Source organism: Myotis daubentonii, chromosome 1, assembly GCF_963259705.1.
Source record: "Myotis daubentonii chromosome 1, mMyoDau2.1, whole genome shotgun sequence".
In the NCBI taxonomy this organism is placed as follows: Eukaryota; Metazoa; Chordata; class Mammalia; order Chiroptera; family Vespertilionidae; genus Myotis; species Myotis daubentonii.
In genome coordinates this window covers 56,128,396-56,144,938 of record NC_081840.1, presented here as the reverse complement: position 1 = coordinate 56,144,938, position 16,543 = coordinate 56,128,396, and positions in this window count along the sequence as shown.

Genomic DNA, 16,543 nt, shown 5'->3' with positions numbered 1-16,543 from the left:
ACTTCCAGTACTGTGTTGAACAGGAGTGGTGAGAGGGGGCATCCCTGTCTTGTTCCTGTTCTTAGGGGAAATGGTGTTAGTTTTTGTCCGTTGAGTATGATGTTGGCTGTGGGCCTGTCATATATGGCTTTTATTATGTTGAGGTATGATCCTTCTACTCCCACCTTGCTGAGAGTTTTTATCAAAAATGGGTGTTGAATTTTGTCAAATGCTTTTTCTGCATCAGTTGATATGACCATGTGGTTTTTTTCTTTCAATTTGTTTATGTGATGTATCACGTTTATTGATTTGCGGATATTGTACCATCCTTGCATCCCTGGGATAAATCCTACTTGGTCATGGTGTATGATCTTTCTGATGTACTGCTGGATCCGATTTGCTAAGATTTTGTTGAGGATTTTGGCATCTATGTTCATGAGGGATATTGGCCTGTAATTCTCTTTCATTGTGTTGTCTTTACCTGGTTTTGGTATTAGGGTGATGCTGGCTTCATAGAATGAGCTTGGAAGTGTTCCTTCCTCTTGAATTTTTTGTAGTAGTCTGAGGAGGATAGGTTTTAGTTCTTCCTTGAATGTTTGGTAAAACTCCCCTGTGAAGCCGTCTGGTCCTGGGCTTTTGTTTGATGGAAGCTTTTTGATGACTGCTTCAATTTCTTCCATAGTTATTGGCCTGTTGAGATTTTTAGATTCTTCCTGATTGAGTTTTGGAATGCTGTATTTTTCTAGGAATTTGTCCATTTCCTCCAGGTTGTCTAGTTTGTTGGAGTAAAGCTGTCCATAGTATTTTTTAACAATCATTTGTATTTCTGTGGGGTCTGTTGTTATTTCACCTCTATCGTTTCTGATTTTATTTATTTGGGTCCTCTCTCTCTGCTTCTTGGTGAGTCTGGCTAGAGGTTTATCAATCTTGTTTATCCTTTCAAAGAACCAGCTCTTGGTTTCATTGATTTTCTGTATTGTTTTTTTGGTCTCTATGTCATTTATTTCTGCTCTAATCTTTATTATCTCCTTCCTTCTGCTCACTCTGGGGTTTTCTTGTTGCTCTCTTTCTAATTCTTTGAGTTGTAGAGTTAGATGATAAACTACCATTTTTTCTTGTTTTTTGAGATAGGCCTGTAGAGCTATAAACTTCCCTCTCAGGACTGCTTTCAATGTGTCCCATAGGTTTTGGATTGTTGTGTTTTCATTGTCATTAGTTTCCAGGATGTTTTTAATTTCTTCTTTGATCTCATTGGTAACCCAATCAATATTTAATAACATGCTATTCAGCTTCCAGGTGTTTGAGTATTTTGGGTTGTTTTTATTGTAGTTTATTTCTAATATTATGCCATCGTGGTCTGCGAAGACGCTTTTTATGATTTCAATCTTCTTGAATTTGGGGATACTTTGCTTGTGACCCAATATGTGGTCTATTTTTGAATATGTCCCATGAGCACCTGAGAAGAACGTATATTCTCTGGCTTTGGGGTGAAGTGTTCTGAAGATGTCTATTAAGTCCATCTGATCTAGTGAGTCATTTAGGATTGCTGTATCTTTGCTGGTTGTTTGTCTATAGGACTTATCCAGTGCTGTCAATGGTGTATTAAAGTCCCCTACTATGATTGTATTGTTGTCGATCTCTCCTTTGATATTTTCCAGGAGTTTTTTTATGAATTTGGGTGCTCCTACATTGGGTGCATATATGTTTACCAGGGTTATATCTTCTTGTTGTATTGATCCCTTTAGTATTATGAAGTGGCCTTCCTTATCTCTTGTTAAGGCCTTCACTTTGAGGTCTATTTTGTCTGATATAAGTATTGCTACCCCAGCTTTCTTTTCCTTTCCATTTGCCTGAAAGATATTTTTCCATCCTTTCACTTTCAGTCTGTGTGAGTCCCTTCTAGTGAGGTGGGTTTCTTGTAGACAGCAGATGTATGGGTCATGTTTTTTTATCCATTCAGCCACTCGATGTCTTTTGGTTGGAGCATTTAGTCTGTTTACGTTTAAAGTTATTATTGAAAGGTACTTGTTTGTAGCCATTTCTTTTTGTGTGTGTGTGTGGCTGTTTTATTTCTGAGCTTTTTATTTCTTATTTTTATACCAGTCCCTTTAGCATTCCTTGCAATCCTGGCTTGGTGGTGACAAACTCCCTTAGTCTTTTTTTTGTCTGTGAAGCTTCTTATTTCCCCTTCAAGTTTGAATGATAGCCTTGCTGGATAGAGTATTCTTGGATTCAGTCCTTTGCTTTGCATCACTTTGTAAATTTCAGTCCATTCTTTTCTGGCCTGATGTGTTTCTGTTGAGAAGTCGTTTGACAATCTAATGGGAGATCCCTTGTATGTAACTTTCCGTCTCTCTCTTGCAGCCTGTAAGATTCTCTCTTTGTCCTGAACATTTGCCATGGTGATTATGATGTGTCTTGGTGTGGGTCTTTTCGGGTTCACCTTGTTTGGGACTCTCTGGGCTTGTGTGACTTTTTTCTTCCCCACCTCAGGAAAGTTTTCTGATATTATTTCTTCGAGTAGGTTTTCTAATCCTTGTTCATCCTTCTGTTGTTCTGGTACTCCTATTATTCGTATGTTGTTTCGTTTCATGTTGTCCCAAAGCTCCCTTAGGCTCTCCTCCTGTCTTTTAATTTTTTTCTCCAATTGCAGTACATTTTGGGTGTGTTTTGCTTCCTTGTCTTCTAATTCACTTATTCGGTCCTCCGCTTCTCCTAGTCTACTGTTGATACTTTCAATGGAGTTTTTCATTGCAGCTATATCACTCTTCATTTCTTCTTGGGTCTTACTTAGGTTGTTGATTTTTTCATCTGTTTCTTCTAGCTTCTTCCATATGTTATCGATTTTTTCATCTGTTTCTTCTAGCTTCTTCCATATGTTATCGATTTTTTCATCTGTTTCTTCTTGCTTCTTGCAGAGGTTGTCGATTTTTTCCTCCATCCGGTTTATGCACTCTAGGATCCTTATTCTGAATTCTTTATCTGTCATGTTGCATGCCTCTGTATTACTTAGCTGCTTTTCTGGAGAGTCCTCCTTCTCTTTCCTTTGGGGGTTTCTTTGTCTACCCATGTTTGATCTCACTGACATATCTAGACGTTGAGTTGTTCAGTGGTTGCTCCCTTGGTGGCAGTGACTCCTTGGTCTGTGGTTGCTCTTCGGGCGGTTGCGGTAGCAGCTGCTCTTCAGTTGTCAGCAGCTCCTCTCGTGGGTGCTGTTCACAGCTGTGGTGGCTCTTCCGGCTGGTGGGACGAGGTTTCACGTATAGCTGCTGTTCCTCAGCAGAGGATGAGGTGCTCAGGAGGTTGCTGTTGCTTGGATCTGCTGCGTTGATTTAAAGGCACAAAATACAACACAACAAGGCACCACGTACCAGGCACTATACACAAATATATTCACGATATTAATAACCCCAATTAAAGGTGACCACCTGAATTAAGAGAATTAGGGGATAAGGAAGAAGGAAGAGAAAAAGATAAAAGAGAGAAAGGAAAAGAAAAGTAGGGACCAAAAAAAGGGAGTGCAAAAATGAAATTGGGAAAAAGGAAGGGGGAAAATAAAAGCGAGAAAAGAAAAGAAAAAAAAAAAGAGCGAAAAGAGAGAATGAAGTGGAAGAGGGAAGAGACTTTTTATATGAGGAGAATACTCCTATAGAACAGCCATTAATCCCAACAAATTCCAGCAACAGCTCCCTGGATATGAATGCAAACTAGAAACAACCAATAATATAACGATGAAAATAGAATGGTGAACACTAATCCCAAAATAAAATAAAGAAAAAATAAAATGGCACTTTAAAAAATGGTAAAATGGTAGCAGTAATAATACTGGTTAAAAATAAGAAGGTAGTAATTAAAAGGGTAAAATCAGGTGATGGAAAAAGAAGAAAAGAAAGAAAAAAAAGAAAAGAAAAGAAGAAAAAAAGAACAGAAAAAAAAGAATGAAAAAAAATTGGTTTCTTAGTTAAAAAGTGAAAAAAGAAAAAAAATTGCAGTAGTGGAGGTCCTTCGTTTCTTCTATTCTTCAGTGTGGCTCGCCTTAGACCTTCCAGGTATTCAGGAGAGTGTTGAGTTTCCCTGCGATATACTGTTCCTCTGTGTTGTAAACCACAGTCCTTATTTTAAAGCATGCCGCATTTATTTCCCAGACTGCCTTATTTTGTGTTTAGCAAAGAGTCAGTTTGTGGGTCAGCCTCTGGGTGGCAGTGTTCTGGGGTTGGCCTCTGAGGCTATAGGGCCTCTCTGTCCAGTGGAAGTTCACTGCCCAGAGCTGACTGCGTAATAGTTAGTTACCCGTGCTATGTTGTTGCTGGGATTGAAAATCCCCCTATAGGCCAGACCCTGTTAACTCCCAGGGACTGATCAGGTTATCTTAATCCTTGATCTCGTACAGGGTGGAATCTGGGTGTGGCTGTGCTCCTTGCCTGGGGGCTGGGGGGAGGAGACTCCCTCTCAGGAGCGGGTGGCTGCCCCAGTCCTGGGCTCTGGGGTGTCTCAGCACTCAATTCACTACCACCTCTCCCGGCTCCCCCTCTTTCCCCAGTCTCTCCCCAGATTCCACTCCTCAGCACACTCTCCCTCTCTTCAGCACAGGTGAGTGTCTGTATCCGAAATGTCCCATGAACAGGATTCAGTGAAAACAAACAAACAAATGCCGGCCGCGGAAACGGGGAAGGCTTGGTTTCTGTAAGCTTCTTCTCTTACCGGGACTGCATGGTCAGGTCAGCTCTTCAGGCTGCCCCCTTTAGGCTCAGTCCTCCGTGATCACAGAACCCAGCTCTCAATTTCCCTGGCGGCGCCAGGAATCCCGCGGTTCTCCTTTCCCCCGTCAGGGGCTGTGCCTGTCCCAAGGGACGCGGCTGTCTGCCACGCGGTCTCCCTCCAACTCTCTGGGCTCAGAGGTCTGGCAAACTTTCCTGCCCAAATCCCTGGGTTTTTTTTACCTTTCCAGGGGAGTTCTGCTCTTCCCGGCTGCAAACCCTCTCACCAGCTGAGCAATTTCGCCAATTCGGTGTGAGTGTTACTAGCTTCAGCTGCTTGCTCCATTTGCTCCGGGACACGACCTGGGACACGTCTGCCTATATCGCCGCCATCTTGTCAATTGAGCATCAACTTCTAATATCAGTCTCTACCTCTCAAGAATTTAGGATTTAACTAGAGAGGCAAAACCTATGCATGATAATATTGCAGTTCAGTTTGCCATCAGAGTTTTTGATGAAATCTTTTCCCTATCATATTTAAATCTCAAAACAACCTTATGAACTCAATGGAACTGATAAGGAAACTATAAATTATTTATGTAAGTCAGTCTTTGATTCTGGTCCTATTCTTCTTATAGTACTGCCTTGGGTACTGCTATTGATTCGTCAAGAAGCTGATCCTGACTGGCCCCTGCTACAGTTTGAGCTATTCAATAGTGACTCCCACCCCAATGCCTCTCTACCATATATATATGTGGGGGGCTGTTTCTCTCTTCTCCATGTCCCGCATGGAAAAGGAAACAGTCCATTTGCTGAGTGGAGGAGCTGGGGATTAAGGAATTAAAGAAAGACCAAGACGCAGAAATAGATTTTAAGCTGGGGCCAGGTGGGCGCCATCCTCTCTGATGGAGAGGCGGCAAAAAACGGGCTGAGCCACACAGCAGGTTTATTTTAAAGGCCTAGATTTACATATCTAGTTCCGCCCCTGCCTGATTAACATGTCCACCCTTATTGGGGAAGCATGTTCCCAGGGCGTGGCTCTGCCTATGCTCTGAGTTCAGCTGACAATAAGTATAAGAAAATGCCTAGGTGCCTCCCAGGCAGCCCTCTACATATATATATTTAAAAAATACATTTCTATTGATTTCAGAGAGGAAAGGAGAACGAGAGAGAGATAGAAACGTCAGTGATGAGGGAAAATCATTGATTGGCTGTCTCCTGCACGCCCCACATTGGGAATTGAGTCTACAACCTGGGCATGTGTCCTGACCAGGAATCGAACCGTGACCTCCTGGTTCATAGGTTGACACTCAACCATTAATTCATACTGGCTGGGCATTGCATATACTTTTATTTCTTCATGTCTTCCCTTGTGCCCTAGATGAACAAAATGGGCATTCAGATGGGTGTGTGTTGAATGAATAAATGTCAGCTATATGGTACTAACTTGTGAAAGGAAAACAAGGTGGGCATGGACTGTCAAGGTGGAGGAGAGCCACATGGACAAAGGAACTGTAGTTTGCTCCTGGAAATGAGGGTAACATTCATTCCAGGCAGGAGACCCAGGGGAGCAGAGGCACTTCTTGGCTTCTGTATGTACTGAGCATGGTGTATGTGTGAACAAGGCAGGTGACAGTCAGTAGAGAAAAAGTGTGCCCAAGGGGGCAGTTCGTGCTCAGGAGCAGGAGTGATATGGCTGGAGCATAAACTGAATCCACATGGTAAAGGCTACAAATGCCGGGCTCTGGAATGAGAATTCATTGGGTAGACTGTGAGGGGATCCAGTGAGGGTTTCTGAGGTGGGGCAATCACTTGATTAAGCTGGTATTTTAGAAAACTTGAGCTGACCCTTGAGGACCTCAAGAACAAGAGAAGCCAGCATGTGTGAGAGAAGCCAGGGGGAAATTTTTTCCTGCCACAATTTTGGCTTCATGTAATAAGTTCTTGGGGGAAGGTGGTGGGAATGGAGGGGAAGGCACAGATATGACAGAGCATTAGATGAGCTCCCATTCCAAAGGGAGTCCTCACTGCTACTGAGGAAGTTGTATGATTTACCTGTGGATTCTGATCCTGGTTCTGCCACTCAGTGGGATGTTTTGAGGGTTGAGAGAAATAACATACATGAAGTACCTGAATGACGTGTGTTGAGCAAGTAGCATCTCTTGCCTATCACCAGGAGTGGAAGTCTGAACACTTCTGCAGCATCTTGGTTTGAGAGTTGCCAAGGAAAACACAACATAGTAACCACAATATGGATGGAACAACACTTTACTCCCATAAGAGGAGACAGCAAGATCAGCTTTAGTAGTGGGCGTTGGTCCCCCATGGTCAGCGGAGCCCTCTCAGTAGGTGATGCAGAGCTGTTGGCCTGCACACACCTCTCTTGTGCTGCAGCAGAAAGACCCCATCCCCTCCCTGCAGGAGTGGGTTGGCCAGGTGCTGTATGAGACACACCCTTAAGCAGAACAAAGGAGTGCACACTGAGCCTGAACTGGGAAAGATAGTCCTGAATGAGGTGGTAAGTCCAGCACAGGCTTTGAGGGCTCCTTAACTCTTGGTAAGGAAATGCTCTAGGCCAGAAAGGCTGCATACATAAGACTGCCTTTCCCAACAAGGTGAGCCATCAATGTGCACCTGCGGATGGGTTGGTATAGTGGATAAAAGCATGGATTTTGAAGTCAGACTTGGGATTCAGTCTAACTCATAACCTTCACAAGAATAGGAGCTATGTCTGCTTGTTCATTATGTCTCTTCAAGAGGGCCTGCCCCAGGGCCTGGTCTGTGGTTGGTGATGGGTAAATAAATGAACTCTGGCTACATGGTTTACTAGCTTCATGTCTTTGGGGAAGTTACTTAATCTCAGAGGTCATCTTTAAAATGGGGAGAATAATAGTAGATAACTGATAGGATTTGGTGAGAATTAAATGAGTTAATAAATGTAAAGTCTCACTTAGCAAAGTGCCTGTACAAAGCTTAATCAATATTAACAGCTTTATTACTATTAATATTATTTCATTAATCAGAATAAGCTTTGGGGTTTATGGAAAAGAGAAAAGGAGCTTGCTAAATAAATTTTGCTAAAAAGGCTAATCTCCATTGAAAATAGAATATTTTGAACATCTTAATGACCAAGGAATCGCTGAGGCTTGCATGTCTCTCCATTCGGAAAACATTTTGGGATTCACATGTACACTGAGTTTTACTTGCAAATGATAGAGTCACAGATGATCTAGTCAGAGCTATAAAAGGTCACTCTGGTTTTTCACAGTGTTGGTAACTTCCCAGCCACAAATAATGGATTTTTGTGACAGATATTTTGGCAGCAATTGGACATGTTTTGTTAGCTAATTCAAGTAGTCATCACACTTTCCTGGGCATGTTGAAAGCTTTCAACATCATAATTACCTACTCATTTCAATCAGTAGTGCTTCAACAATCACCCACCATGGTAACTATTTCCAGGGAATTTTAAAACAAGAAAGCACATTGTCCTAAGTACTGTGGGCATTTTGTGGGGAAAAAAAATAAACACACGGGCGACCTGAAGCATGACATTTTATTGACAGCCATTTTGGGGAAATATGTGAAATATGGCAGTTCGATACTGCACAATTATCTAAAAGATTCGAAGGAAATGAATATTCACAGGTAATAAATATTATACTCTGGGTTTTGACACACCACTTGCTTATAAACTACACATAGGATGTACTCATAATGTATTTATAATGTGCTTATCATGCACATTGATTTTTTATTACAGTATTCCTTAACAAGGGGAACTGTTGGGAATTTATTAATGACCTGTATCTATGTAAATATCCCAGAATTAAATATTCTTAATAAATGTATTATAACTGAGGACTTAATAAATTAAAAGTGCCTTTCATGCCCATCTGAGTATGACAGAATGATTTGTGAACTAAAGACTTGATCAAGTATAATTTTCTGATCATTCCAACTACTACCGATAGTTAATCTGATCAGCTCCATTCCATCTAGGTGAATGAGTTAGTGGTGTAAATATCAAATCAGACAGAAATGGGTTTATGCCCTGGCTCTACCACTTAACTGTTGTGGCTTTGAGCAATTATCTCATCTCCCTAAGACTTTCCCTCTCTTATAATGTGGGGATAATAGTACCTATGTTGTACGTTTGTTGTTAGGATAAATAAGATAAAATTTGTAAAAAACAAAATGCTTATCACAGAGAGCATGTTACAGTAAATGCTCAGAAAAAAGAAGCAAGTATTATATAGTTTTTATTACTAGACAGAAAAATACATCATTTATATTACAAAAGTGTGAGCATATCAAAGTATACTGGAAAGTCTGTGAAGTAAGGGTAGTAACAGTCTGAAGGGTTTTAGCACTAACATAAATAGAACCTAAGTGTTCAAGATGGGTCACAGGATCTCATGGAATAGTCCCAGGGAATTGGACTGTCCACAGCTTTTCATCCTGCCAGAATGATTGCCTTTATAGCGTCTATGTCAATCTCAACAAAAAAGCAACTTACTAACAGTGTAAAAAGTTGGCTAATCAAATAGCTTTTGAATGGATGCTTAGACCACCAAAATATCTGATGCCAAATTATTGGTTTGGCAACCTTTTTATATTTAATTGACCTATTTTTGTGGGTTTATTTGGCTCTTATTATGTAGATGTAGTCATCAGCATGGGTATATAAGAAATGTGTATTTAAATTTATGGTAGAGGGGCAAATTAGGAATTTAGCAAAATGATAGTTATTAATATTAAATTCACATCAAAGGCTTATCAAATAACAGGCAGGGCATTGATATTGGGGGGAAGAGAAGGAAATGCATTAATAAGTAAAATAGTTACTAGCCTAATTATCAGTCTATTGTATTTATATAGATTTTTGAATGTATAAATCTATTCACCAATTGTTGTTACTGCTATTAACAATTAAAAATGATAATCGATTGGCAAGATGATACGTATATTCAAAATTTTCTTAGACCAAAAAAGCAAACCAGTGCTGGATAATTTCTGTTTGTGTTATTCAGGGTCTCATGTTTCTTTATAACTTTAATTCCATATAGAAAAAAATGTGAAATTATTTTTGGAAATGTAGCAGACTTAGCTCTGTGTAAAAAAATAAATTACTGCTTAAGGGGCCAGAAGACAAGGTTATATTATGTGTTTAATTTGCTCAGTTATGAAAGAACCTCCAGGGTATTGGGTTATGAAAAACAGTGGTTATTTTGAGAGAAAATGGAGCCAAATTGGGTGTATTTTAAACACTTTCTGATGTGTTTAGTATTGGATAGAACCTCCAGGTTGGGGTAGGGGGTGGGAGACTCTGTTCCATTGTTTGCTCCGGCCACTGTGGGGAAATGCTCCTGCCTCCGACTCTGTTCTGAACACAGGCATTTCTCTAGATTGCTTTCTTGGAAATAGTAACGGAAAATGGGAGCAATAATAGGTTTTAAGGTGCTTGGCGGTGAATCATGCCATTTTATAAATTCATCTCCTTACACTTTATTTCCTTGCTGTGAGATAATTTAGACGAATGTCAGCAAGGGAAAAAGAAAGTGATTGGTGATTCCACCTCCCCCAATAAAGCAAATTCCTAATTTTCTGTCTTTTATCTTTTGCCATTCTTTTGTGCTCCTCTTTGGCCTTGTCAAAACATATCGTTCAGTTAGAGACTAAAAATATTTTCCCATCGATTGGGGTTATTGATTTTTTTTAATCTGTACTTTGGCTTGAAGAGCGCGGGTGAAGGGTGAAAGTTCACCAGCTTAGTCTGCCGTTTTATCTGGACAGCAGAAGAATGTATTGGCAGCAGATTTGATTTACCTTGTTGGGCAGTTGTAGACACTTCAGCCACTAGAGACAATCCTCTAGCATGTCCTACTGCTGCCGCCTTTGTGTGTGTGTGTGTGTGTGTGTGTGTGTGTGTGTGCGCGCGCGCGCAATGCGCGCACAGGAACTCTTGAAAGATCCACATTCATATTGATTTCTCTGTTTCCAAGGGAGAGGTTTTTTTTTCTTCTCATTCTAGGATCCCAAATTAGGCCTTTTGGAGAGTTCACGATGCTTTATGGACACATGGTAAATAAAATAGGATGGCATGCATCTGCTGAGGTTTGGCCACTCTGCTCATTTAACTTAAGTCTCAGATCATATTCATCTACGATGTCACAGCAGAATCGTATGTGACTGAATAAAATTTGCTGAGATCCTGTCTCCCCACCATAGCTGCTCAGACACAAATGCTCAGGGCAGCATTTAACTCCTAATCTGAGTCCAAGGATGGCACCTAAACCTTCCTAATGAGCACCAGGAATGTGGATGGTGGTGCCACAGCCACTGTCAGAGAAAAAAAAAGTGTCATGACTAAAGGTATGACTTCTTTCTTGATTAGAATTTCGGCTTCTTCACTTGCTAGCGGGGTCACCCTAGACAAGTTGCTTAATCGCTTAGTGTTTTAGTTTCCTCATCAGTAAAATGTGGACAGAAATTGTACCTATTTCTCAAGTGGTTGTCAGATCACATGAATAAATACATATAAAAATCCTAGAACAGAACCTGGCACACTGGAAGTTTACAGTTAATGTCAGCTATGCTATGATTATGTATAAGGAAGTTGAACTGGTGTGAAGGAGTGTTAAGAAACACAGGCAAGTTTTACACAGAGGAAGAAAGAGAGAACTGACTCTCAGTATCAGAGATTTTGGGTCCAGTGCCACAGCTGGCCTCCTGATTGCTGCCACAATTGTGACCACGTGGTCATGGCTACTTAGTTGCTTCCTTTTGGTATTGGGTGTGGAGGCTCTAGGGTGAAACCTGAGGTTGCTGACCAGTGGGGCTGCTGGATTCACTGTGCTCTGTGGATAATCAGTCTGGATTTTGAGTTCCTGCTTTTGTATAGCTGGGGCACTTCACCCTTATTGTGGACTCAGTCCTGCCACCACTAAGACTGTCCTTCAACATAAAGCAAATGTACTTAAAGCCCAGAGGGCAGGCCTCCTTCAGAGAGGAAGCATTGTGATGGACAGTGGTTCTAGAACAGCCGTGGGCAAACTACGGCCCTCGGGCTGGATCCAGCCTGTTTGAAATGAATAAAACTATTGAAAAAAAAAGACCGTACCCTTTTATGTAATGATGTTTACTTTGAATTTATATTAGTTCACACAAACACTCCATCCATGCTTTTGTTCCGGCCCTCTGGTCCAGTTTAAGAACCCATTGTGGCCCTCGAGTCAAAAAGTTTGCCCACCCCTGTTCTAGAATGTCATTGTATACAGAATCACCTAGACCAGCGGTCACCAACCTTTTGGACCTCACAGACCACCAGTGGTCCTCAGACCACCGGTTGGCGACCACTGACCTAGACAGTACTTGATTCAGGAGTGCTGGGCCTGAGTTTTTAACAAGCATGTTAGGTGACTTGGACACAGTTTGCCTGAGTCCATACTTAGAGAAATACTGAAACGGGCTATGGACATGGACAGACTTGGGTTAGAATTTGCTTATCAGTTACGTTTATAAGGGCAAGTCATCTAATTCCTCTGAGCCTCAAATGTAAAATGGACCAGTGAACTAATAATATATTGGAAGTGTTTGGCATAGTGCCTGACACCTAGGATGTCCGTCATAAATGTTAAAACTCTCATCCCCTTCCCTGATTCTATTTGCTGTCTTGGACTCCAGAGAATTTTGTACTCTGTTGGAATTAATTTTTCTTAATTTCTCCTTCCTCACTCATGCCTGTTGTTGATTTCCTGTCTGAACTGCACCTGATCTTACTATCACCTATAGACACTTTCTTGTTTAGATAAGGTTGGCCTTATTCCTAAAAGTCTTTGTTCTTTCTTTTTCTTATCTGCCCTTAACACCATGCTGGTGGCATTCTGACATCTGGGCTGGGTCTGTGTGCAGCTGGAGAGCTAGAGTTCCTCTTGCCTTTCCTTGACCAGCAGGGCTTGAGGTCTAGTAATGCTGAAGGCCATTTCTTGCCGTTGCCTGCAGTGTAGCTAATGAATCTCTTCCCTCAGCCCCCATTTGGCTCCCAATGTTGGCACTTCTTGCTACCTCTCAGTAACAGCCATGTGCTCCCATGATCTGACCAAGAGATGACAAATTGGCTAACCACCCTGAGTTAACAAATATATAAGCTTATAATGAGCCAATGGCATTTGTTTTTTACCCTTAATATCTAAACCTGGCTAGATAGTCAAGGCTGTGTTTTATGTGGAAGGGAAGGCATTGAATTAAACTGATGTCAAAACAGTTGACCTGCTTGTTCTCTTCACTCAAACACATGATCAATTGTGAGTGTAGGGAAATGCCATATCATGTATTTGGTCAATTCAGTCCAAATGGTAGTTTTCTGTAAACATGATCTTTAGCTTTAATAGACCAAAAGATCTATTGGCCAAAGAAAGGTAAGAGAAATGCTGGTCTTACAAGCAGATACTCTTTTGGGAATGCTGCTAACATGTCAGCTAGGGGAAAAAATGAAAGACATAAAGCAAAGGCTTGTAGGAATAAGATCAACACCACTAAAACAGGAATGAACTGTCAACTTAATGGAGAACTAGAAAAATATCTTGGAAATATGTTTACTATAAGTCATGGATAAAGGAATATGCTCTTACCTTGTATTAGCAAGGGAGAAAATGATATCAATAGGTCATTTGATTTAGGGACTACATTAAATCTAGGACAATTTCATCTCAAGATTCTTAACTAATTATACCTTCAAAGATCCTATTTCCCAATAAGATCACATTCTGATGTTCTGAGTAGACATGGATTTTGTGGGGACACACAGGACCGGTAGGCTTGATATAGCTCCAATCCTATACTAATAAAAGAGAAAAATGGTAATTGGCGTACGACCGATACCTTTTTCATTGGCTAATCAGTGAGATATGCAAATTAACTGTCAGCCAAGATGGCGGCTGGCAGCCAGGCAGCTGAGAATAGGAGGCTTGGTTGCCCCAGCGATGGAGAAAGTCAAGGATCCCCCCACAGCTGCGGGCTCTGAGCTCCTGAAGCAACAACTCCAAAAGATACAATGTTTCAATTATAGAAGCTAAAAGATGGCGGTTAATTTGCATACTCAGGCTCCAAGCAGAGCGAAGCCAAACAGCCCTGAAGCAGCAGGGCAGAGAGGCCTCAGGGCCTGGGATCAGCAGAGTCGAGAGGCCTCCCGGCCCCACGATCAGCGGAGGCCAGAGTCGGCCCAGCCCCGCAATCAGGGAGGCGAGAGTCGGCCCAGCCCCGCGATCAGCAGAGCCTAGAGGCCCCCCAGCCCCGGTTATCATCCGAGCCGAGAGGCCTCCCGCCCCGGTGATCAGCGGAGTCGGAGGCCTCCCGCCCCGGTGATCAGCGGAGTCGGAGGCCTCCTGGCCCCGGTGATCAGTGGATCTGAGAGGCCTCCCAGCCCAGGTGATCAGCGGAGTCGAGAGGCCTCCCGGCCCGCTCCTGGCCCCGCGATCAGTGGAGTCGGAGGCCCCGCGATCAGCGGAGCCAAGAGGCCTCCCAGCCCCAGTGATCAGCGGAGCCGAGAGGCCTCCCAGCCCCGGTGATCAGCGGAGTCGGAGGCCCTGTGATCAGCGGAGCCAAGAGGCCTCCCGGCCCCGCGATCAGCGGAGTTGGAGGCCCCGCGATCAGCGGAGTTGGAGGCCCCGCGATCAGCGGAGCCATGAGGCCTCCCAGCCCAGGTGATCAGCGGAGCTGAGAGGCCTTCCAGCCCCGGTGATCAGCGGAGCCGAGAGGCCTCCCAGCCCAGGTGATCAGCGGAGTCGAGAGGCCTCCCAGCCCAGGTGATCAGCGGAGCCGAGAGGCCTCCCAGCCCAGGTGATCAGCAGAGTCGAGAGGCCTCCCAGCCCCGGTGATCAGCGGAGCCGAGAGGCCTCCCAGCCCAGGTGATCAGCAGAGTCCAGAGGCCTCCCAGCCCAGGTGATCAGCGGAGCCAAGAGGCCTCCCAGCCCAGGTGATCAGCAGAGTCGAGAGGCCTCCCAGCCCAGGTGATCAGCGGAGCCGAGAGGCCTCCCAGCCCAGGTGATCAGCGGAGTCCAGAGGCCTCCCGGCCCCAGTGATCAGCCAAGAGGCCTCCCGGCCCGCTCCAGGCCCGTGATCAGCGGAGTCGGAGGCCCCGCGATCAGCGGAGCTGAGAGGCCTCCCAGCCCCGGTGATCAGCGGAGCCCAGAGGCCTCCCGGACCCATGATCAGCAGAGCCGAGAGGCCTCCCAGCCAGGTTATCAGCAGCTGAGAGTCCTCCTGGCTAGAGATCAGCGGAGCCGAGAGGCCTCCAGGCCCCAGTTATCAGCGGAGCCGAGAGGCCTACAGGCCATGGTTATCAGCAGCCGAGAGGCCTCCAGGCCAGGGATCAGGGGAGCCAAGAGGCGTCCTGGCCCTGGGATCAGCAGAGCAGCGAGGCCTCCCAGCACCGGGATCAGTGTGACAGGGTGCGGAGCCCCAACCCTCTGATCGGCCCTGCTCTGTGTGTGACAGGGTACAGAGCCCCAACCCCCCTGATGGGCCCTGCTCTGTGCATGACAGGAGTGGCGCTGCAACCTCCCTATGGACCCTGCCTTGAGTGTGACAGGGGGCGGTGCCCCAACTCCCCAATTGGCCCTGCTCTGAGCCCGACCAGGGGCTGCACCTAGGGATTGGGCCTGCCCTCTGCCACCCGGGAGCAGGCCTAAGCCAGCAGGTCATTATCTCCTGATGGGTCCCAGACTGTGAGAGGGCACAGGCCAGGCTGAGGGACCTCCTCTCCCAACCCCGAGTGCACAAATTTTTGTGCACCGGGCCTCTAGTATATAATAAAAATCTAGAATCTGGGAAGTATGAGGCCATCTCTACCTGTCCCTGTTTCATTCTACTGCAAGAGTCTTAGGAGCAGGGACTTGTGTAGAGAGGCTTGCATGGCAGGGCTCAGCAAGTATTTTCTCAAAGAGTAAACTAGGGATGGAGGGTCAGGACCAAAAGAAGTTCCCCGAGGATGAAGCCATTCTCAGAAGTATCCATTTCCACCTCTTCCACAACCATTTTAATGTGCTGTGAACAGTTAGTTTTATGGCTGAGTGGACCATTTGAATCACAAATATATAATCCACTACAAAGACAATTTCCCTGTTGGCGGAAGATAAAAACAGATGTGCACACAGTGTGTTGGTATTCTGAGAAGAGGGCACATGAAGATGTACTTTAATGAAAACATGCACTAAAAGTGTATTGACATGTTAAAAAGGATGAGCTATGTCATTGAGCAGGGAGAGAACTAGTACGATTGGTCAAACTCATGACAGATTTAGTTGATTGGCAGTACTTGGGGAGGATGTTTAAAATGAATAAATTCACTTACTAGTTTTTAACCCTTTAAAACCAAGATAGATCACCCACTCGAGTGGCTTAAGGCTATGGTCACAAGGTGACAAACAGGCGCATAAAGACAGAAGTATTCAGTCCATTTGGGTGTGGACCCTCTTACTAGTTCCTGAAAATTGACCTATTTTATTGCATCCTTTTTACAACCAATTCCAGGTGGCTGAATTGAGTATATTTTTCATTCTGACTTGTTGACTTTTGGCCCATTAAGGCAGCCAATCCAATTAGGCAGGTTTTCTCTTGGTTTGCTTCTTGACAGAGCATCTGATTGGCTCACAGCTCTTGCTAAGTGACAGGCCTTCCACAACTGTGAGTTATCTTTTTTAAAGGGATCTTATCTCTGGTTCTCTCTTTAAAATGCCTGCCTTTTTTCCTGGTTTTGCTTAGGATTGGGTTTTAGGGTGTTTCTCTTTCAAGTACGTACTTGAGTTTGGATGTTTGAAGTTATAAACTAGGCTGAGTGATGAGCCAGCTGGCTTGCTAGAGTGAAC